Source organism: Callithrix jacchus, chromosome 19, assembly GCF_049354715.1.
Source record: "Callithrix jacchus isolate 240 chromosome 19, calJac240_pri, whole genome shotgun sequence".
In the NCBI taxonomy this organism is placed as follows: Eukaryota; Metazoa; Chordata; class Mammalia; order Primates; family Cebidae; genus Callithrix; species Callithrix jacchus.
The window spans coordinates 1210197-1234546 of NC_133520.1; the positions used below are offsets into that span (position 1 = coordinate 1210197).

Consider the following 24350-nt stretch of genomic DNA (forward strand, 5'->3'; position numbering starts at 1 on the left):
AAGTGCTGGGATTAGAGGTGTGAGCCACCAACACTGACCAATATCTTATAATTAAAGCATAAATTGAAAACTGAGGCAGTTTTATCCACTAGAGGTCTGTAGTTCCAGGCCAGCCTGGCCATTATGGTGAAATCCCGTCTCTACTATAATTACAGAAATTAGCCAGGCATGGTGGCTGGTGCCTTGAATACTAGCTACTCAGTAGGCTGAGCCACAGGAGTCACTTGAGTCTGGGAGGCAGAGGTTGCAATGAGCTGAAATCATGTCACTGTACTCCCACCTGGGTTACAGAGTGAGACCCAGTCTCAAAAAAAACCCAAAAACTCAAATTGGACTGTTTCTTCCCTGCTTCCTTATTTCCCATCACACTTACATTAAAAGATAAACGGCTTAACATACCCCACTTCCCCAAGGCCCGCAGGTCCTGCCCAACCCGTCCTCCTTACCTCCTCCCTCTCTCCCACTCCTTACTCTCCTCAAGCCACAGGGACCTCCTTGCTGTTCCTCCAACCTGCCAGAAATAGTCCTGCCCCAGAAACTTTACATGGTCTGTTCCCTCTGTCTGGAAAGTGATTAACCCCTAATACCTTTCTTCTTACACTGGTTACCCCTTATTATTAAGATCTTGAGCCAGGCTGGGCATGGGAGTACATGCTGATAACCCCAGCAATTTCGCAGGCTGAGGTAGGAGGATCATATGAGCCCAGAATTGTTTGCTTTTGTTTTGTTTGAGATAGAATCTTGCTCTGTCACCCAGGCAGGAGTTAAGTGAGTGACTTCAGCTAACTGAAACCTCCACCTTTCAGGTTCAAGTGATTCTACTGCCTCAGCCTTCTGAGTAGCTGGAACCACAGGTGCCTGCCACCATGCCCATTATTTTTTTTTGTTTTTTGAGACAATGTTTTACTTTTGTTGCCCAGTTTGGAGTTCAGTGGCATGATCTTAGCTCACTGCAAACTTTGCTTCCCAGGTTCAACTGATTACCGTGCCTCACCTTCCCAAATGGCTAAGATTACAGGCATACACCACCATGCCCAGCTAATTTTGTATATTTAATAGTAACGGGATTTCTCCATCTTGGTCAGGCTGGTCTGGAACTCACAACCTCAGGAGATCCACCTGCCTCAGCCTACCAAAGTGCTGGGATTAAAGCCATGAGCCACCAACCCCGACCAATATCTTTTCATTAAAACCTAAATTGGAGGCAGAGACAGGTAGATTCACTTGAGGTCAGTAATTCCAGACCTGCCTGGCCATTATGGTGAAACCTTTTCTCTATTACAATTACAAAAGTTAGCTGGGCATGGTGGTGGGTGCCAATAATACCAGCTACTCAGGAGGCTGAGCCACAAGAATCACTTGAATCTGGGAGGCGGAGGTTGCAGTGAGCTGAGATCACACCTGTGCACTCCCACCTGAGTGACAGAATGAAACTCCTCAAAAAAAAACACCAAAAATTAAATTGGATTGTTTCTCCCCTGCTTCCTTATTTCCCAGCACACTTACATTAAAAGATAAACTGCTCAACTTCCCTCACCTCCCCAAGGCCTGCAGGCCCTGCCCAACAGGCCTTACTTCCCTCCTCCCTCCCCTCCTCCCTCTCTCTCCCCCCCACCCTGCTCCAGCCACAGGGACCTCTTTGCTGTTCCTCCAACAACTGAACATTCCATGGCTCCATGAGCTCACTGCCCCACTTCAACCTGGGCCACCCACCAAGGGGCTCTGCCTTGGTCTGGAAGCCCAGGGACCCCTGCAGACGCACACAGATACACACACACACACACACACACACACACACACACACACACATACACACACATGCGCTCGCGCAGTCATCCAACAGTTGCAAGCAGCTCCTGAGGCTGAGGAGTTCTGCTCTCTCCTGGGAAGCTTCTCCGGGAGAGAGCAGCCCCAGGGCACACAGGCTGGCGGTACCTGGAAATCCCAGCAGGGACAGCTTTCAAGGAGACGCACCCCCCACAGTGTCTGAGCAGGCCTGAAGCACCGTGGGGATCCTTGGGGATCGCCCTGTGCATCCCTGAAGCTCCGCTGCAGCTTTTCTCAGCCTGGTCCCGCCCTGCTGGACTCCTGAAATCGCGAGACCCTGGCGACGATCTCGGGGAGAGGGGGGCCATTGCCTAAGGTCCAGGCACTTCCACTGAAGGCCGCTGTTCTGCCAAGCCCCTGAGACGGCCGTTCCCCAGGCCACAGGGACTGTCACTGTGATGCGAGCCGCGGATGGACGCTAGCGCTTGTGATGCGCCACTTGCACATGCACATTGGCGTGCCTGGCTGGCCAGCGGCAACGTGGGCGCTCTGTGGCAGGGGAGCCTCAGTGGCACCAGAAAATGCTGGTGGCGGTGTCCCAGGCGGCCCCAGGGAAGGAGGCTGCCTGCCACAAGCTGAGCAGGAGCCCGACCGTCCTGACCTCAGTGGCTCCCTGAGTCGACTTTCCTGTTTGGGTCAGCTGGATGGGAAGGTGCTTGATACCGTGAGGTGGGCACTAGGGTCTGCTCTTCCCACTGGATTCCAGATCGGATGGCGTGGGCAGCGATTGGGTCCCGCGGGGCTGGAGATTCAGTCTGGTGATGTGTGGCGGGGGTCGGTGGACCTCAGAAAGATGCCTGAGACCCTCTGGGAGGGTGTCAGCAGAACGTTGCCCGGCTCCATGAGCTCACTGCCCCGCTTCGACCTGGTCCACCCACCAAGGGGCCCTGCCTTGGTCTCCAAACCCTGCTTCTCAGCGCTGCTGGCCGGAAAAGATGTGAACAAAGACAAAGCGGCCTGCCCAGCCAGCCGCAGAGGTGGCCACACCCGCAACTGGCCTCCGCCGGGGGCGGATCTGATGGAGAGAGTATCTCAGAAACTTTCTGGTGCAAAGCCCAATCCCGAGACGGATGTCCAGTTATGCCGCTGAGGACCTTCAAGGAAGCCAAGCACAACATGCTAATGGATCTTAGTCACTTTATTGTTTTCACGGAAAACATCATCATCTTGCTACAATGTGTTTTCCTCAAATTGCTTTGACTGCCTGTACAGGGAGACCCGTTGTCACCTTGTCCTGTGGAGAGAAAAACAATTCCGGGTGCTAAAAATGCAGATTCTCACTCTCATGTGCTGTGCCCTCTGTCTAGAAAGTGCTTAGCCCACAATTCCTTACTTCTCACACTGGTTACCACTTTCTATTAACATCTTGGCCCAGGTTGGGCATGGTGGCACTTGCTTATAATTCCAGCAATTTCGCAGGCTGAGGTAGGAGGATTACATGAGCCCAGAAGTGTTTGCTTTTGTTTTGCTTTTTGTTTTGTTTGAGACATAATCTTGCTCTGCACCAAGACAGGAGTGCAGTGGGTGATTTCAGCCCACTGACACCTCCACTTTCTAGGTTCAAGAGATTCTCATGCCTCAGCCTTCTGAGTAGCTGAGACTACAGGTTCCTGCCATCATGCCTAGGTTTTTTTTTTCAGACAGGGTTTTACTCTAGTTGCCAAAGTTGGTGTTCAGTGGCAGGGTCTAGTCTCACTGCAACCACCGCTTCCCATGTTCAAGCAATTCTACTGCCTCAGCCTAACAAATGACTGTGATTACAGGCATGCAACATCATGCCCAGATAATTTTGTATATTTAGTAGAAATGGGATTTCTCCATCTTAGGTTGGTCTCAAACTCCCAACCTCAGGTGATTCACCTGCCTCAGCCACCCAAAGTGCTGGAATTACAGATGTGAGCCACCAACCCCAAACAATATTTTTTTATTAAAATGTAAATTGGAGGCTGGGACAGGTTGATCAACTAGAGGTCAGAAATTCTAGAACAGACTGGTCATCATGATGCAATTCTGTCTCTACGACAATTACAAAAATAGGCTGGGAATGGTGGCAGGCGCCTGTAATACCAGCTACTCAGGAGGCTGATCCTGAAGGGTCACTTGAATCTGGAAGGCAAAAGTTGCAGTGAGCCGAGATCACACCACTGCACTCCCTCCTGGGTGCCAGAGTGAGACTCGATCTCAAAAAAAAAAAAAAAAAAAAAACTCAAATTGGGCAGTTTATTCCCTGCTTCCTGATTTTCTATCACACCTACATTGAAAGATAAACTTCTCAAAAAAACCGACTCAAGATGGCACTGTGAGAACAACCCAGGATTGGAGCTCGCGTTGAATCCACAAACGGTGAGTTAAAGCTGCATTTCCAGACTGATCTTTGTTGCCCACAGAACGGGGAAACTCCCAAGTATAAAAAGACACGGGACGCCAGGCAGTAAGTCTGTGGCGGCCGGCCCTACCAAGCAATCCCCACAGGGCGCGCTTGTCCGGGTGCCTTGTTGAACCGGCAACCTGAGACTTGAGAGGGCTGCACTTGAGACTGAACGAGACTTGGACAGTAGCCCAGCCCAGGGGATTGCAGGGACAGATCGTTTGGGATACCCAGTGTGACGAACAAAACCGCGATTTCAAACTATCCCAAGCAGACGGTCCGAGATGCTCTGTGGGGGAGGGGCGTCCACCACTACCGAGGCAACCCGCCCCAACTGAGATACACGCCCACTGCTGACGCAGCCAGCCGTTGCCGAGGCAACCCGCCCCAATTGAGATACACGCCCACCGCTGACGCAGCCAGCTGTTGCCGAGGCAACCCGCCCCAACTGAGATACACGCCCACTGCTGACGCAGCCAGCTATTGCCGAGGCAACCTGTCCCTACTGAGATACACGCCCACTGCTGATGCAGCCTGCCATTGCTGAGGCAACACGCTACAACGAAGAGACTCCACCGCAGGGCATGGCGGAGACCACAGCAGAGCCTGCAGGAACAGGGCGAATCACACAACAGCAGGGCGGAGCCTCAGCAACCAAACAGTGGCTAGTCTGCCTTCTAGCTGAACAGGACACCTCATCGAACATCCAAAAATAAAGCCCAAACCCCTCAACACAGAGCATTTGAGAAAAAAAAGGGTTTTTTTAATGAGCTCTGTTGCAACAGAATCAAACATAGCAACCTAACAGCCCTGAAGGAACAACAGAGCGCACAGCTCAGCAATTAAACCCCTATAAAGTACAAACTGTCTCCTCAAGCAGCTCCCTGACCCCTCTATATCCAAAAGACTGACATTAGGCAGGCATCATCCTGGGACAAAGATAGCAGAAAAAGAAACTGGTAGCATCCCTCGCTGTGCCACAGCTGCTAGAGGTGCACCCCAGACAAGCAGGGTCTGGAGCGGACCTCAGCAGTCATACAGAGAAGGGGCTAGACTGGTAGAAGGAAAACCAAGCAACAGAAATACTTCATCCTCAACATTCTGGGTGTCCACTCAGAGACCCAATCGAAAAGTCAGCAACTACGCAGACGACCAGCGGACAAATCCACAAAGATGGGAAGAAACCAGCGCAAAAAGGAGGAAAACACCCGAAACCGGAACACCTCGCCTCCTAGAAAGGACCAAAACTCCTCACCAGCAAGGGAACAAAGCTGGACGGAGAATGACTGTGACGAAATGATGGAATCAGACTTCAAAAGATGGATAATGAGAAACTTTTGTGAGCTAAAAGATCATGTATTAAATCAATGCAAAGAAACTAAGAACCTTGAAAAAAGATTTGAAAAAAGATTCGAGGAAATGATAACAAGAATGGATAACTTAGAGAGGAATATGAATGAATTAAAGGAGCTGAAAAACACAATATGAGAACTTCGCGAAGCAAACACAAGTTTCAATAGCCGAATTGACCAAGCAGAAGAAAGAATATCTGAAGTCGAAGACCAATTCAATGCAATAGAATGAGAAACCAAGATCAGAGAAAAAAGCGCAAAAAGGAATGAACAAAGTCTCCAAGAAATGTGGGACTATGTGAAAAGACCTAACCTACGTTTGATAGGTGTACCAGAAGGGGACGAAGAGAATGAATCCAAGCTGGAAAATACTCTTCAGGACATCATCCAGGAAAATTTCCCCCACCTAGCAAGACAGGCCAACACTCAATTGCAGGAAATACAGAGAACACCACAAAGATATTCCGCAAGAAGAGCAACCCCAAGGCACATAATCGTCAGATTCAACAGGGTTGAAATAAAAAGAGAACACTAAAAGCAGCCAGAGAGAAAGGTCGGGTCACGGACAAAGGGAAGCCCATCAGACTCACAGCAGATCTCTCGGCAGAAACACTACAAGCCAGAAGAGAGTGGGGGCCAATATTCAACATTCTTAAAGAAAAGAACTTTCAACCCAGAATTTCATATCCAGCCAAACTGAGCTTCAGAAGTGAAGGAAAAATAAAATCCTTTGCGAACAAGCAAGTACTCAGAGATTTTGTCACCACCAGGCCTGCTTTACAAGAGCTCCTAAAAGAGGCACTACACATAGAAAAGATCAACCAGTACCAGCCATTCCAAAATCACACTGAATGCTAAAGAGCTTCAACATAATGAAGAATCTACAACAACTAACAGGCAAAACAGCCACTTAGCATCAAAATGGCAGTATCAAATTCACACATAACAATATTAATCCTAAATGTAAATGGACTAAATGCACCAATCAAAAGACACAGACTGGCAAATTGGATAAAAATCCAAAACCCATCAGTGTGCTGTATCCAGGAAACCCATCTCACCTGCAAGGATACACAAAGGCTCAAAATAAAGGGATGGAGGAAGATTTACCAAGCTAATGGAAAGCAAAAAAAAGCAGGAGATGCAATTCTCATCTCTGATAAAATAGACTTTAAAGCAACAAAGATCAAAAGAGAAAAAGAAGGCCATTACATAATGGTAAAAGGATCGATACAACAAGAAGAGCTAACGATCCTAAACATATATAGACCCAATGCAGGAGCACCCAGATACATAAGGCAAGTTCTTAATGACTTACAAAAGGACTTAGACTCCCACACAATAATAGTGGGAGACTTTAACACTCCACTGTCAATACTAGACAGATCAACCAGACAGAAAATCAACAAGGATATCCAGGGCTTGAACTCAGACCTGGAGCAAGCAAACCTGATAGACATTTACAGAACTCTCCACCCCAAATCCACAGAATACACATTCTTCTCAGCACCACATCACACCTACTCAAAAATTGACCACATAATTGGAAGTAAAGCACTGCTCAACAAGTGCAAAACAACTGAAATCATAACAAACAACCTCTCAGACCATAGTGCAATCAAGTTAGAACTCAGAATTCAGAAACCGACCCAGAACCGCACAGCTTCATGGAAACTGAACAACTGGCTCTTGAATGTTGACTGGGTAAACAACGAAATGAAGGCAGAAATAAAGAAGTTCTTCGAAACCAATGAGAACGAAGACACAACGTGCCAGAACCTCTGGGACACATTTAAAGCAGTCTCTAGAGGAAAGTATATAGCAATAAGTGCCCATATGAGGAGAATGGAGAGATCCAAAATTGACACCCTATCGTCAAAATTGAAAGAGCTAGAGGAGCAAGATCAAAAAAACTCAAAACCCAGCAGAAGACAAGAAATAACTAAGATCAGAGCTGAGCTGAAGGAGATTGAAACATAAAAAACCCTTCAAAAAATCAATAAATCCAAGAGCTGGTTCTTTGAAAAGATCAACAAAATAGACAGACCACTAGCCAGATTGATTAAAAATAAAAGAGAGAACAACCAAATAGATACAATAAAAAATGATAAAGGAGAAACCACCACAGATTCCAGAGAAATTCAAACCATCATCAGAGAATATTACAAACAACTCTATGCACATAAACTAGTAAACCTGGGAGAAATGGATAAATTCCTGGACTCCTGCGTCCTCCCAGCCTAAACCAGGAGGAAGCTGAAACTATGAATAGACCAATAACAAGGTCTGAAGTTGAGGCAGCAATTAAGAGCCTACCACACAAAAAAAGCCCAGGTCCAGACGGGTTCACAGCCGAATTCTACCAGACACACAAGGAGGAGCTGGTACCATTCCTTCTAAAACTATTTCAAACAATCCAAAAAGAGGGAATCCTTCCCAAATCATTTTACGAGACCAACATCATCCTGATACCAAAACCCGGCAGAGACCCAAAGAGAAAAGAAAACTTTAGGCCAATATCCATGATCAACATAGATGGAAAAATCTTCAATAAAATATTGGCAAGCTGATTGCAACAGCAAATCAAAAAACTTATTCATCATGATCAAGTAGGATTCATCCCGGGGATGCAAGGCTGGTTCAACATACGCAAGTCTATCAACGTAATTCACCACATAAACAGAACCAAAAACAAAAAACACATGATTATCTCAATCGACGCAGAGAAGGCATTTGACAAAATTCAACAGCCCTTTATGCTAAAAACCCTCAATAAACTCGGTATCTATGGAACGTATCTCAAAGTAATAAAAGCTATTTATGACAAACCAACAGCCAATATCATACTGAATGAGCAAAAACTGGAAGCATTCCCTTTGAAATCTGGCACTAGACAAGGATGCCCTCTCTCACTACTCCTATTCAATATAGTACTTGAAGTTCTAGCCAGAGCAATCAGGCAAGAAAAAGAAATAAATGGTATTCAGATTGGAAATGTGGAAACCAAATTGTCTCTATTTGCAGACGACATGATAGTATACTTAGAAGACCCCATCGCCTCAGCCCAAAAACTCCTGAAACTGATAAGCAACTTCAGCAAAGTCTCAGGATATAAAATCAATGTGCAAAAATCACAAGCATTCGTCTACACCAACAACAGACTTAAAGAAAGCCAAATCAAGAGCGAACTGCCATTCGTGATTGCTACAAAAAGAATAAAATACCTTGGAATACAACTCACAAGGAACGTAAGAGACCTCTTCAAGGAGAACTACAAATCACTGCTCAAAGAAATCAGAGAGGACACAAACAGATGGAGAAACATTCCATGTTCATGGTTAGGAAGAATTAATATCGTGAAAATGGCTATACTGCCCAAAGTAATTTACAGAATCAATGCTATCCCCATCAAGCTACCACTGACTTTCTTCACAGAACTGGAAAAAACCACCACGAACTTCATATGGAACCAAAAGAGAGCCCGCATAGCCAAGTCAATTCTAAGCAAAAAGAACACAGTGGAGGGCATCACACTACCGGATTTCAAACGATACTATAAGTCTACAGTAATCAAAACAGCATGGTACTGGTACCAAAACAGAGATATAGACCAATGGAACAAAACAGAGGCACCGGAGGCAACACAACATACATACAACTATACAATCTTTGATAAACCTGACAAAAACAAGCAATGGGGCAAGGATTCCATGTTTAACAAATGGTGTTGGGAAAACTGGCTAGCCATGTGCAGAAAGCAGAAACTGGACCCCTTCCTGACACCTTACACTAAAATTAACTCCAGATGGATTAAAGACTTAAACATAAGACCTGGCACCATAAAAACCCTAGAAGGAAATCTAGGCAAAACTATCCAGGATATAGGAGTAGGCAAGGACTTTATGAACAAAACACCAAAAGCATTGGCAACAAAAGCCAAAATAGACAAATGGGACCTAAGGAAACTCCACAGCTTCTGCACGGCAAAAGAAACAGTCACTAGAGTGGATCGGCAACCAACAGAATGGGAAAAAATTTTTGCAGTCTACCCATCTGACAAAGGGCTGATATCCAGAATTTACAAAGAACTCAAACAGATTTACAGGAAAAAAACAAACAAGCCCATTCAAAAGTGGGCAAAGGATATGAACAGACACTTTATGAAAGAAGACATATATGAGGCCAACAATCATATGAAAAAATGCTCATCGTCACTGGTCATCAGAGAGATGCAAATCAAAACCACATTGAGATACCATCTCACGCCAGTTAGAATGGCGATCATTAAAAAATCTGGAGACAACAGATGCTGGAGAGGATGTGGAGAAAAAGGAACACTTCTACACTGTTGGTGGGAGTGTAAATTAGTTCAACCATTATGGAACACAGTGTGGCGATTCCTCAAGGCCTTAGAAATAGAAATTCCATTTGACCCAGCAATCCCATTACTGGGTATATATCCAAAAGACTATAAATCGTTCTACTATAAGGACACATTTACATGAATGTTCATTGCAGCACTGTTTACAATAGCAAAGACCTGGAATCAACCCAAATGCCCATTGATAATAGACTGGATTGGAAAAATGTGGCACATATACACCATGGAATATTATGCAGCAATCAGAAATGATGAGTTTGTGTCATTTGTAGGGACATGGATGAATCTGGAAAACATCATCCTCAGCAAACTGACACAAGAACAGAAAATGAAACACCGCATATTCTCACTCATAGGTGGGTGATGAAAAATGAGAACACACGGACACAGAAAGGGGAGTACTACACACTGGGGTCTATTGGGGGGAAAAGGGGAGGGCCAGTGGGAGGGGGAGGTGGGGAGGGATAGCCTGGGGAGAAATGCCAAATGTGGGTGAAGGGGAGAAGAAAAGCAAAGCACACTGCCATGTGTGTACCTACGCAACTGTCTTGCATGCTCTGCTCATGTACCCCAAAACCTGAAATCCAATAAAAAATTTAAAAAAAAAAAAGATAAACTTCTAAACTTCCCCCACTTCCCCAAGGCCCACAGGCCCTGCTCAACCCATCCTTCTTCCCTGCTCCCTTTTTTTCACTCCTCACTCTGCTCAAGCCACACGAACCTCCTTGCTGTTCCTCCAATATGCCACACGCTCCTGCCCCAGGGCCTTTGCATGGGCTGTGTCCTCTGTCCGGAAAGTGCTTACCCCCAAATACCTTCCTTCTCAAACTAGTTACCCTTTTCCATTAAGATGTTGGCCCAGGCTGGGCATGGTGGCCCATGTTTATAATCCCAGCAATTTCACAGGCTAATGTAGGAGGATCACATGAGCCCAGAAGTGTTTGCTTTTGTTTTGCTTTTCATTTTGTTTGAGACAAAATATTGCTGTCTCCCAGGCAGGAGAGCAGTGGGTGATTTCACCCAACTGAAACCTTCACCTTCCAGGTTCAAGTGATTCGTCTGCCTCAGTCTTCTGAGTAACTGGGACCACAGGTGCCTGTCACCATGCCCAGGTTTTTGTTTGTTTGTTTGTTTTTGTTATATTTCTTTGTTTTCAGACAGAGTTTTACTCTCATTGCCCAGGTTCAAGTTCAGTGGCAGGATCTTGGCTCACTGCAGCCTCTGCTTCCTAGGTTCAAGCGATCTTGCTGCCTAAGCCTTCCAAATTGCTGGGATTTCAGGCATGGGCCACCATACCCAGCTAATTTTGTGTATTTAGTAGAAACAGGATTTCTCCAGTTTGGTGCAATCTGGTCTCAAACTCCCAACCTCAGGTGATCCACTTGCCTCGGCCTCCCAAAGTGCTGGAATTACAGGTGTGAGCCACAAACCCCAACCAATATCTTTTTATTAAAATGTGAATTAGAGGATGAGGCAGGTTGATCCACTAGAGGTCTGTAGTTCCAGGCCAGCCTGGCCATTATGGTGAAATCCTGTCTCTACTATAATTACAACAATTAGCCAGGCATTGTGGCTGGTGCCTGGAATACCAGCTACTCAGTAGGCTGAGCCACAAGAGTCACTTGAGTCTGGGAGGCAGAGGTTGCAGTGAGCTGAGATCATGCCACTGCACTCCCACTTGGGTTGCAGAGTGAGACCCCATCTCAAAAACCCAAAAACTCAAATTGGACTGTTTATTTCCTGCTTCTTGATTTCCAATAACACTTATATTAAAAGATATATTGCTTAACATCCCCCACCTTCTCAAGGCTCGCAGGCCCTGCCCAACCTGTTCTCCTCACCTCCTCCCTCTCTCCCACTCCTTATTCTCCTCAAGCCACAGGGACCTCCTTGCTTTTCCTGCAATCCACCAGAAGCAGTCCTGCCCCAGGGACTTTAATGGGCTGTGGCCTCTGTCTGAAAAGTGCTTACTTCCCAATACCTTCCTTCTCACACTGGTTACCTCTCCCCCGTTCTTTTGAGATAGAGTTTCGCTCTTGTTGCCCAGGCTGGAGTGCAATGGCATGATCTCGGCTCACCACAACCTCCACCTCTTGGGTTCAGGCAATTCTTCTACCTCAGCCTCCTGAGTAGCTGGGATTACAGGCACGCACCACCATGCCCAGCTAATATTTTGTATTTTAAGTAGAGACGGGGTTGCACCATGTTGACAAGGATTGACTTGATCTATTGACCTTGTGGTCCACCCACCTCGGCCTCCTAAAGTGCTGGGATTACAGGCATGAGCCACCGTGCCCGGTTACACTGGTATTTTTCCTAATCGTTGCTTAACACTTTCTCCCATGCAGCACATTTTCCTACTTCACTGTTCATTCTTTCTTCAATTACATTTTTATTCATTTCTTTTTCCTTTTTTTACATTATTACTTTGTTACATTATTACATTTTTAATATGGTTTACTGTCATTAGTCTTTTATTTTACTATAATTTGTTTATCTTACATAGGTGTGATCTCATTAGACTAACTTTTAAAAGTAGAACTGTATATTACTGACTTTTTGAATCTTTTGTGTCTAACGTGATTTATAGAACTGTCCTTTTTTTTCATTAAAAGATACTTAATCATGTTCTGGCCTCGCGTGGTGGCTCATGCCTGTAATTCTAGCATTTTGAGAGGCCAAATCAGGTAGAGTACTTGAGGTGAGGAGATCAAGCCCAGCCTGGCCAAAATGGTGAAACCCTGTCTCTCCCAAAAATATAAAACTTAGCTGGGCGTGGTTGTGTGTGCCTGTAATTCCAGTTACCTGAGAGGCTGAGGCAGGAGAATCGCTGGAACCCAGGAGCTGGAGGTTGCAGTGAGCCGAGATTGTACCACTGCACTTTAAGTTTGGGTGATACAGCAAGACTCTGTCTCAATAAATAAATAAATAAATAAATAAATAAATAAATAAATAAATAAGACAGTCACCTTTCTACTCTGTTTCTATAGGATCAGCTTTTTAGATTCCACTTATGAGTTAGATCTTACAGTATTTGTCTTTCTGTGCCTGGCTTATTTCAATTGGCATAACATTCTTCAAGAATCTAAAAAAGTCAATCTCATAGAAACAGAGAGTAAAAAGGAGGTTACCAGAGGTGGGGTGGGGAGGGTGGCTCAAGTGGACAGTGATAGGAAAAAGCTAGATCTTGATCAAAGGGTACAATTTTAGTCAAATTAAAGGAATAAGTCTTAGGAATCTATCACCTTGGATGGTGAGTACAGTTAATAATAATGTATTATATATTTCAAAATGACTAGTAGATTTTTAATGTTATCACCACAGAAAAGTGGTAAGTTAGTAAGGTGATGGCTATTTGATTGAGTTTTTCTATGATGTATATACATAGATCAAAATGTTACACTAGACCCTATAAATATGTTTAATTATTATTTGCCAATTAAAAATGAAGAAAATGCTAGGATAAAAAACTCATTAGTTTTATATAGGTAATTTTTAAAAATCATAAAGGCATAGCTCCCAACCTTGGCTATACCTTTGGGATCAGCTGGAAAATTTTACACCCATAGCAATGCCTTGGTCCCATTCTCAGAGTAATTACATCAGAATCTTTGAGTATGGGGCATCAGTGGCTCTTTAAAACTCCCCAAATGATTCCAATATACAGCCAGAGTTGCAATCTACTGATACATGTAGTCTAGGCAAACTACAGGCTGTAGATGACTACCTCTTTTTGTAAATAAATGTTTATTGGAATATTGCCATAGCCATTCCTTTACATACATATGGCTGCCTTCAGTCTACAAAGACAGAGCTGAGAAGTTGAAACAGAGACCATAGAGCCTGGAAAGTCAAAATATTTACTACTTAGTGCTTTACATAGTCTATTGTTTTCTGAAAAATAAGGCAAAGTCCTGTTACATATCAAAAATATGAGGAAGAAAATAGAGACTGCTGATAACATTAATAAGAAGTAAAACTGTTTTTAAATAGCAAAATGTACATTGTAAATATATTCTCACCAAGGCTATCATTTAAAAAATAATTTCTGTATCTTCAGTTACTTACTTGAAAGAATAAATTGTTTCTCATACCTTAGAGAGTTTTCATGATGAAAATCTGGTCCTACAATTCTATATAGCAGAGGTGGCATGTTGTAAATTAGCATCCTCTCACCATCTTTTATTGTGTTTTCTTAATAAATCACACCAAGAGCATTGGCAACAAAAGCCAAAATAGACAAATGAGACCTAATGAAACTCCACAGCTTCTGCACGGCAAAAGAAACAGTCACTAGAGTGGATCGGCAACCAACAGAATGGGAAAAAATTTTCGCAGTCTACCCATCTGACAAAGGGCTGATATCCAGAATTTACAAACAACTCAAGCAGATTTACAGGAAAAAAACAAACAAGCCCATTCAAAAGTGGGCAAAGGATATGAACAGATACTTTACGAAAGAAGACATATATGAGGCCAACAGTCATATGAAAAAATGCTCATCGTCACTGGTCATCAGAGAGATGCAAATCAAAACCACATTGAGATACCATCTCACGCCAGTTAGAATGGCGATCATTAAAAAATCTGGAGACAACAGATGCTGGAGAGGATGTGGAGAAAAAGGAACACTTTTACACTATTGGTGGGAGTGTAAATTAGTTCAACCATTGTGGAAGACAGTGTGGCGATTCCTCAAGGCCTTAGAAATAGAAATCCCATTTGACCCAGCAATCCCATTACTGGGTATATATCCAAAAGACTATAAATCGTTCTACTCTAAGGACACATGTACACGAATGTTCATTGCAGCACTGTTTACAATAGCAAAGACCTGGAATCAACCCAAATGCCCATTGATAATAGACTGGATTGGAAAAATGTGGCACATATACACCATGGAATATTATGCAGCAATCAGAAATGATGAGTTCGTGTCGTTTGTAGGGACATGGATGAATCTGGAAAACATCATCCTCAGCAAACTGACACAAGAACAGAAAATGAAACACCGCATATTCTCACTCATAGGTGGGTGATGAAAAATGAGAACACATGGACACAGAAAGGGGAGTACTAAACACTGGGGTCTATTGGGGGGAAAAGGGGAGGGCCAGTGGGAGGGGGAGGTGGGGAGGGATAGCCTGGGGAGAAATGCCAAATGTGGGTGAAGGGGAGAAGGAAAGCAAAGCACACTGCCATGTGTGTACCTACGCAACTGTCTTGCATGCTCTGCTCATGTACCCCAAAACCTATAATCCAATAAAAAATTAAAAAAAAAATCACAATATCTCTATCAGTTCAGTTCCTCACATTTCTATAGCAAAAACTAATGAGATAATAGACTATGTGTACCAAACTATCTAGGTAATAACTTCTTCATTTAGGGAGATCTGACCAATGTCTACAAAATGCTTAAGATTTTAATAAATAATCATATAAGATTTTTGCAAATTAACACATATTTAAGAAAACAATCAACAATTGATACCTTTATCTGAATATTCTCTAAGTAATTAAGCTGAGTGCATTAGCTGAGAAATTTAGAATACACAAAAATTCAGGTTCAGAATAAAGCTATTATAAACCAAAAACAGTATTTAAACTGAAGCAATGTAATCTATAATTCTTAAAAATGAAAATGAATAAAATCATGTTCATATCTAAAAACAATTATTTAATACTTTAATTTTAATGGTTCAAAATATTTAAGATGTCAAGATATCAGTACTAATTAGAAAAAGCCCTTTTAAGATTGCAGGAATTGGCAAAATTTGAATACTGATTATAGGTTAGATATTAGTATTGTATCAATTTTAAATTTCCTGATTTTGGTAATTGTACTCAGATTATGTAATAGAATACTCTTCTTATTAGAAAATATACACTGAAATACTAGTGAAGTGTTTAGGCTTAAAGGGGTATGTATGATGGCTGCTACTTTCTCTTACTGGATCACAGGGAATATATATACATACGTGTGTATGTATGGTGTGTGTATGGGTGTGTGTGTGTGTGTGCGTGTGTGTGTATAGATATGTATATATGTGAAGAGAGAGATACAATGATAAAGCAAAAGTAAATGTTAGTAATTGTTGAATATGGATAACGGGTATATGAGAGATCTCTCTACCATTCTTTTAACGTTTATGTAAGTTTGAAATTATTTCAATACAAAAGTTAACGGAAGTCCTTTTGAGATAGAAAGTAGTAGTAAATGCAAAATATATTCATTGTTAAGTTAGTATTAGGTGACCAAAAGTAAAAGAAAACAAAATAAGTACAACCCAAGTGGAGCTCATTCTTCAATCAACAATAAATATCTCAGATAATTTTTTTTAATAATGAAATAATAAACAGGTATATTTATTAGGTTATGTGATTGCTTGAAAATTCTATGAACAAATAAATTTAAAGCTTCGTTAGGTTCTAACAGTTTCAGTAATTTTTATGGTCTTATTTCTAATATGGTATATTGCAAATTTATATAAATAAAATAGCCATAAGACAACAAATTTATTGAATACTTAACTCATTGTAGAAATTAGTTTGATCTCTGGATCCATGGGGACAGGCTGTATTCTAAATGGATAATTCTTTTTAACAGAATAATCTTGAAACAGAAAAACTAAACCAACTCGCAAAATTTTAAACCACTCAGGACATGGGGCATTCCACATAATCACCGACACCATGCCTGAACTGTCAGCAACCTCCAAACAGGTCTAGAAAAAAAGAGTAAAAGCATATACATATCTGTCACTTTTATGTATACAGATGGTATATAACATATTATCTGTGATCATTTAGGGTGATAGAAAATAACATTTAATTTTTAATTATTAATAATGATTCAGTTGTCAAATCTGCTAATATTGGTGATCTAAAGAAGAGACAGCCACCAGATCCATGGGAGTACTAAATGTGCTACTAAATTACTGTGTGAAGGAAGCTCTGAGGACACAGGCCAAATCTTATTTATATTTGATTCTTCCATAGTATTTAGCATGGTGCCTTAAAGAGATCCCACAACACATTTGTCAAATCAATGAGACAAATCGCATGTTACAAGTTTTACCTTAAAATTTTGACATCATTCTTGGTTATCTGAACTGTTAAATGGCTTTGATATTCATATTTGAGAACTTTAGATAAACATATAATTGAGTGGGCACAATGCCATCAATACCCTGGTTACATTAATTTATTTATAGCAATACACAAGGCTGGTACATAAGACATGGAAATAATTTCTGAGACACTATTTGAGAAATAATGCTATCAGAAAGGGGAATGTTAGAACAAATGTGCATTATTGCTGACTCTGAGTATAGTTAAAATACAGAAATCTGTTGAGGTAGAAAGTATCTGATGGAGTTTTTCTCGGTATTAAAATACAGTGACAACTTCAGCTCTGCCTAAAAGGCAATCATTAATGTGGTTTCTAATCCTTAATTTCTTCTTAAATAATGATGTTATTTTCTCAGACCCTTTCTCTTAATGATGAATATACATTTTGGGCAATTCATTCCTTTATTCATTAAACATTTACTGGTTCTCTACTCCAGACATTATGTTAGGCACTGGAATGAAGAGATGAATCAAACGTCATTCCTAATAATAATGACTAAAATATATATAGGACTTATGTGCCTGGAACATAGGTAAATTCTTTACTTATATTAACTACTTCAATCCTCACATCAACCCTGTAAGGTAAGTACAATTAGTATCCATATTTTATAGATGAGTAAACTGAGGCTTTAAAAGGATAAATTTCCCTATATCAAAAGCTAAGAAATGGTAAACAGAGCCAAAACCTGAATTCAGTTCATATGACTAGAGGAAGTGCACTCTTAAGCACTATAAAATACTTCTTCCCTACAGTCAGAGAGCTCACAGTAGAGTAAGGTTAGCAAATCTATTAACAGATATGTATAACTGGGTTATACATGCTCTATAATGGGGTCCTGAGTAGCATGTAGTTGATTCTCCTTAGTGACTAGGCATATGGGTATACATGGAAAGATTTAAATCAGAGGTAGGCACTGAACTGAATCTTAAAGATGGCTTTGCCAATCTGATGATAATTGAAAGGAAGAGCATTCTAGGCAGAAGAAGTAACATAAGTAGAGGTATGAAAAGTAGAAAACAATTGATTACCATTAGAAAATTCCAGGTAGGGCACTTTGGTTATTATGGGGCATAGAAAGCTCAGGAAGAGATGAAACTGGAGAGGCAAGCAGGGAAAAAATGATGAAGACACAAAGAGACAGGAAGGCAACAAGTAAGTGGAGTTTAAAAATTAGGGAAGAAAGTATTGCAACAGTGAGAAGGCAAACAAATATCAAGGAATGACTGAATAATTTATGATATCATGTGCTAAAACTTTATAACTGTAAAGTTATGAATGATGAATTTTTAGTGATAAGAGCAAATATTTAAGAAAATGTAAAATAATACAAAACTGTATTCAGAATATAGTTCCCATTTTTTAAGAGAACATCATTCTCAGCAAACTGACAGAATAACAGAAAATGAAATACTGCATGTTCTCACTCATGGGTGGGTGTTGAACAATGAGAACACATGGACACAGGGAGGGGAGCACTACACACTGGGGCCTGTTGGCTGGAATAGGGGAGAAACAGTGGGGGATAGGGAGTTGGGGAGAGATAGCATGGGGAGAAATGCCAGATATAGGTAAAGGGGAGGAAGGCAGAAAATCACACTGCCACGTGTGTACCTATGCAACTATCTTGCATGTTCTTCACATGTATCCCAAAACCTAAAATGTAATTTAAAAAAATAAATAATAAAATAAAAAAAGAAAAATTACTGTAATATATAACATATATAGTTACATAAAATATATGATACCTGTACCTATGTACATATATGTTATATTTATGATATAAATATAATAGATATGTATATGTAAATCTAGTTTATGCTTATATATGTGTATATAAGTGATGTACACACACACAAGAAAGGGAATAAAACACACCATGTTAACAGTGGCTCTCTCTGAGTAGTAAGATCTTCAAATAGCTTTCTACATTTTCCAAATTCCCTATAAGAAGCATGTATACTTTTGTAATGAAAGTTTAATGAAATATGTAAAATAGTTCTTGATATCATGGGAAAATACAGTATAATATTAAGAAAGAAAAAACAGAACACAAACATATCAAGGAAGTAGAGCTCACGAGCATTATGCAGTGTGGAGTCAAAACAATAGAAAAGTATCACACAGATTTCACAGTTAGAGTTACTAGTGAATGATAAGCTAAGGAAAAAAGCCAAAGTAATTGTGTTGAGAAATGGGAGGTAAGAAAGTAAAAACACCTAGTGTAGACTACTTCTTCAAGAAGCTTATCTGAAGAGAAAGAGATTGGGAATAAAAGAGTCATAAGACCAAGGCAGATTATTTTACTTTCTCTTTTAAATGGGAGGCTAGAGTATGTTTATATGGTGGTGCATAAAGCATAGCTGAGAAGAAAAAGTTTTAGGAAAATAAAAAGTTGGGAAGAAGACCACCTAGATCAGGAAAATAAAGGGCACCAATACAGAAATAATTTTGTATGTACAATAAATTATGCAGAGAAATACATATATTTATGTACATTTTAAAATTACATTGAAGTGACTTACGCTATTTAAACGAACAGGTTATCATACTATTAAGTGTGTAAGTTATAATTTATAACCTTAAATTCACATAGGATATCTTATCATTACTTGTACTTGATATGGTTCAGTCATCTTTTTATCAGGTTTCCCATAGTCTCACCATTTTGATTTATGTATGATCCTCATAAGCAATGCAGGAAAATTTCTTCTGTTAGCTCAGGTCATTTCAAGGTGAGAAAGGGAAATTATTTTGGTATCTAGAATGTAAAAAAGAGAAAAGAAATTCTGTTTTACTTGTAATGATACCTTCAAAGATCTATTTTAATAGTTAAAAATAGTAGCCAAATTATACCTAAAGCGAATCCTTCTTGCCAGCTAAACCCTGCCAGCTAAGTCTATATACATTTCTCACATAAACTACATTTGATCCCTAATATTAACAGCTGAAATATGTATAAGGCTTACCATGTGCCTGGAACATAGGTAAACCTATATTAACTAACACATTGTTCCATCTAGAATGCCTTCCATCTTACCAAATCATTTAATAATTTCCTGGAAAACCTGGATCTAAACTCACCTCCCATAAGATATTTTGTGAAAAAACAGACCTCAATGTCATGGAATGTTATTCCCATTACTAAGCACTTATATATTTAATTTATAGAATTAAGCCAAGCACGGTGGCTTACGCCTATAATTTCAGCACTTTGGGAGGCTGAGACCGGTGGCTTGCTTGAGCTCAGAAGTTCAAGATCAGTCTGGGCAACATGATGAAACCCCCTGTTTCTCCAAAAAGAGAAAAGTAGCTGGGTGTGGTGCATGTGCCTATAGCTCCAGCTACTCTAGAGGCTGAAGTGGGGTGATCACCTGAGTCCAGGCATCTGAGCTCACTGCAGCAAGGCTGAAGTAAACTGTGCTCATTCCACTTCAGCCAGGCTACAACGAGCCATGATCACACCACTGCATTTCAACCTGAGCGATTGAGAGCCTGTCTCAAAATCTATATCTGTATATATTTGTTTTATTACACTTTTTTGTATTGCCTCCACCTCAGTTTCATATGTATAAATTCCATCTCCCCAAAATATACCAGACATGAGCCTGTATCAGGACCTTTACACTTGTTGTCTTCCCCTTAGATATGCAAGTGACTTTCTCACTCCCCTCCAAGTTTTGCTCAAAGGTCACCTTCTCAGTGATATTATCCCTAACTATCCTATTAAAAGCTGACCCCTTTACTTATCCTCCATTTCACTTTATTTTTCTAGATAGCACTTACTATTTTCTCATATGCCATATGATCTACTGAGAAACATTTTAATCTGCAAGCTCACTGACAAGTTGAAAAACTTCTTTAAACGTATTTATCAATTTAAATAATTAATTTGTAATCCCGATGTAGTCTTCCTTGGATTAAGAGACGATCCATCTGCAACTGTCTCCACATTTTTCTTTCTCACAGCCCACAGTCTCAACTATTAAGACTTGAATTTGCATTATTACCAATATTTATTTTGCTAAGGCTCCCTTCATTTCTATCTTTCTTAACATAATGTTTTACCTAGTCAACGCTTTTGACAAGAAAATCACACTTGTAATTTCTTTTTAATAAGGATTTAAGTGGTATTATATAATTATGCCCATAACACAAAAAACACACACAATTTTTCTCTGTAACTTTTCTTTCAGATTCTCCCAATAAATTACTAGCCCAGAATCACAGATCCTAACATTCGATCTGATATAGTTTAGTGATTTTATTTTAATGTCAGATGAATCTCAGATGAGCTTTGAATTGTCTTGATCAATGGAGTACTCTTGATAAACGAAGGCACGTACAGCTCCTTTATTGTCTGAAGTAAATTCAAGAGCTACATAGTTTGTAAAACTAGAGTTCTAAAAGCCTCTGTTTCTGTTATAATAAGGTGCAGAGAGTTAGGTGTAATCAGATGTCTTTCTGGTTAACATTTTTCCCAGTTTAGGTCTTTAACTTACAAACTTCAGAGAATACATATTTTATCTCTCAAATCCAAAAAAGAATTAGAGGCTGTCTATAGACAAAAAAGAATTTGTGTAAATTTATAAAAATAAGCATGTTCATTATCAAAAAAGAAATAATGAAAATAAATAAACTGGATATTCAATATGCAATAGAACAGTGATTCTCAAAACGTTTCGGTCTCAGAATCCCTATACATTCTTTAAAATTATTAAAGATCTTCAATAGCTTTTTTCTTTTGTTGAGTTGGAGTATCAATCTGTTTCTCAGGTGGAAGTGCAGTGGTGTGATCTTGACTCACTGCAACCTCCACTTCCTGGATTCAAGCAATTCAGTCTCCCAAGTAGCTGAGACTACAGACGTGCACCACTATGCTAGGCTAATTTTTGTATTTTTTAGTAGAGATGGGGTTTTACCATGGTGGCCAGGTTGGTCTCCAACTCCTGACCTCAAGTGATCTGCCTGCCTCAGTCTTTCAAAGTGTTGAGATTACAGGTGTGAGCCACTGCTCCCAGCCTGAAGAGCATTTTACTGCACTATAAAGCAAACTAAGAACTTTTTAAAATTATCAGTTCATTAAAAATAGCAATAATAAACTAATACGTATAATTACAAGTAACATTTTTTTTGGTAAAAATGTAAAAATGACAGTATTTTCCAAAATTAAAAAATAATGTAGTGAGAAGTGTGGTATTGTTTTACATTTTTGCAAACTTTGTTAGTACCTACCTTAATAGATGAAATTGGATTCCATCCAATTTTGCAGGTGGATACTCATATCTTCTTTGATATTTAGTTGGCTTTGGTGTAACATGTCATTTAGCCTCTGGAAAACTACACAGTACACTTGTGAGAGAATAAGGGTGAAAAAAGGTGAGTAAAGCCTTAGTATTGTGAAAATAGCTTTGACCTCATGGATCTTTTGAATATGTCTTGGGGCACCACTAGAGGTCCCTGGACCATACTTAAAAATTATAGCAGAAGAGTAAATTTTAAAAATGAAGAAGGAATGAATATTAAAGCTAAAAATAATGAATCAGAAAACACTCTACCACAATTAAAAAAAACCCAACAGCACTGATAAATTCAATTCTCTGGAAAAATTAATGAAAAGTTAAATCTTTCACAAGTCTAATCATAAAAAAGAAAACAAAAATGTAATACTCAGAATGTAAACAACTATACACACAAAGAAAAATTATTTAAAAATTATTATATATGATTTTATATCAGTAAATTTTAAATATCAGTGACATAGTTAATCTCTTAGAAAAATATGAATTACCAGTATTGCCATAAGAAGCAAAAGAAAACTAAACTATGTTTTCACTCATGGAAGAAAATGAAAAAAGTTCACTAGGAGAGGCCTCAAGATGGCGCTGTGAGAACAACCCAGGATTGGAACTCTTGTTGAATCCACAAACAGGTGAGTCGGAGTTGCATTTCCAGACTGATCTTTGTTGCCCACAGAACGGAGAAACTCCCAAGTATAAAAAAGACACAGGACGCCAGGCAGTAAGTCTGCCTGGAGAAGCCGGCAGCCAGGGCGGTTGTGGCCGGCCCTACCCAGCAATCCCCACAGGGCGCGCTTGTCTGGGTGCCCTGTTGAACCGGCAACCTGAGACTTGAGAGGGCTGGACTTGAGACTGAACGAGACTTGGACAGTAGGCCAGCCCAGGGGATTGCAGGGACAGAGCGTTTGGGGTACCCAGTAGGATGAACAAAACCGCGATTTCAAACTATCCCGAGCAGATGGTCCGAGACTCTCTGTGGGGGAGGGGCGTCCACCACTACCGAGGCAACCCGCCCCAACTGAGATACACGCCCACGGCTGACGCAGCCAGCCATTGCCGAGGCAACCCGTCCCTACTGAGATACACGCCCACTGCAGACGCAGCCTCCCATTACCGAGGCAACCCGTCCCTACTGAGATACACACCCACTGCTGACGCAGCCTGCCGCTGCCGAGGCAACACTCTACAACGAAGAGACTCCACCGCAGGGTGTGGCGGAGACCACAGCAGAGCCTGCAGGAACAGGGCGAATCACACAACAGCAGGGCGGAGACTAGGCAGGCAAACAGTGGCTAGTCTGCCTCCTAGCTGGGCAGGACACCTCAACGGACATCGAAAAATAAAGCCGAACCCCCGAACACAGAGCATTTGAGAAAAAAAGAGTTTTTTAAATGAGCTCTGTTGCAGCAGAATCAAACATAGCAGCCTAACAGCCCTGAATGAACAACAGAGCTCACAGCTCAGAAATAGAGCTCCTAAAAAGAACAGACTGTCTCCTCAAGCAGCTCCCTGACCCCTCTATATCCAAAAGACTGACATTAGGCAGGCATCATCCTGGGACAAAGATAGCAGAAAAAGAAACGGGTAGCATCCTTCACTGTGCCACAGCTGCTAGAGGTGTACCCCAGACAAGCAGGGCCTGGGGTGGACCTCAGCAGACGTACAGCGAAGGGGCTAGGCTGGTAGAAGGAAAACCAAGTAACAGAAATACTTCATCATCAACAATCTGGGTGTCCACTCAGAGACCCAATCGAAAAGTCAGCAACTACGCAGACGACAAGCGGATAAACCCACAAAGATGGGAAGAAACCAGCGAGAAAAGGAGGAAAACACCCAAAACCAGAACACCTTGCCTCCTAGAAAGGACCAAAACTCCTCACCAGCAAGGGAACAAAGCTGGACGGAGAATGACTGTGACGAAATGACGGAATTAGACTTCAGAAGGTGGATAATGAGAAATTTTGTGAGCAAAAAGAACACATATTAAATC

General features: G+C 41.1%; 2 long non-coding RNA genes across 2 annotated transcripts; both read right to left on the bottom strand.

Moving 5' to 3' along the window:
• Positions 1-2951: 2951 nt before the first annotated feature.
• On the bottom strand, positions 2952-14437 carry LOC144580371 (uncharacterized). The gene is made up of 3 exons (XR_013529792.1): positions 14023-14437; positions 12734-12836; positions 2952-3061 (listed from the first exon to the last, which is right to left on the bottom strand). It is a non-coding gene; the product is annotated as an uncharacterized LOC144580371 (long non-coding RNA).
• Positions 14438-15715: 1278 nt separating this feature from the next.
• On the bottom strand, positions 15716-22470 carry LOC144580372 (uncharacterized). The gene is made up of 3 exons (XR_013529793.1): positions 22296-22470; positions 19725-19821; positions 15716-16653 (listed from the first exon to the last, which is right to left on the bottom strand). It is a non-coding gene; the product is annotated as an uncharacterized LOC144580372 (long non-coding RNA).
• Between the last annotated feature and the right edge of the window lie 1880 nt (positions 22471-24350).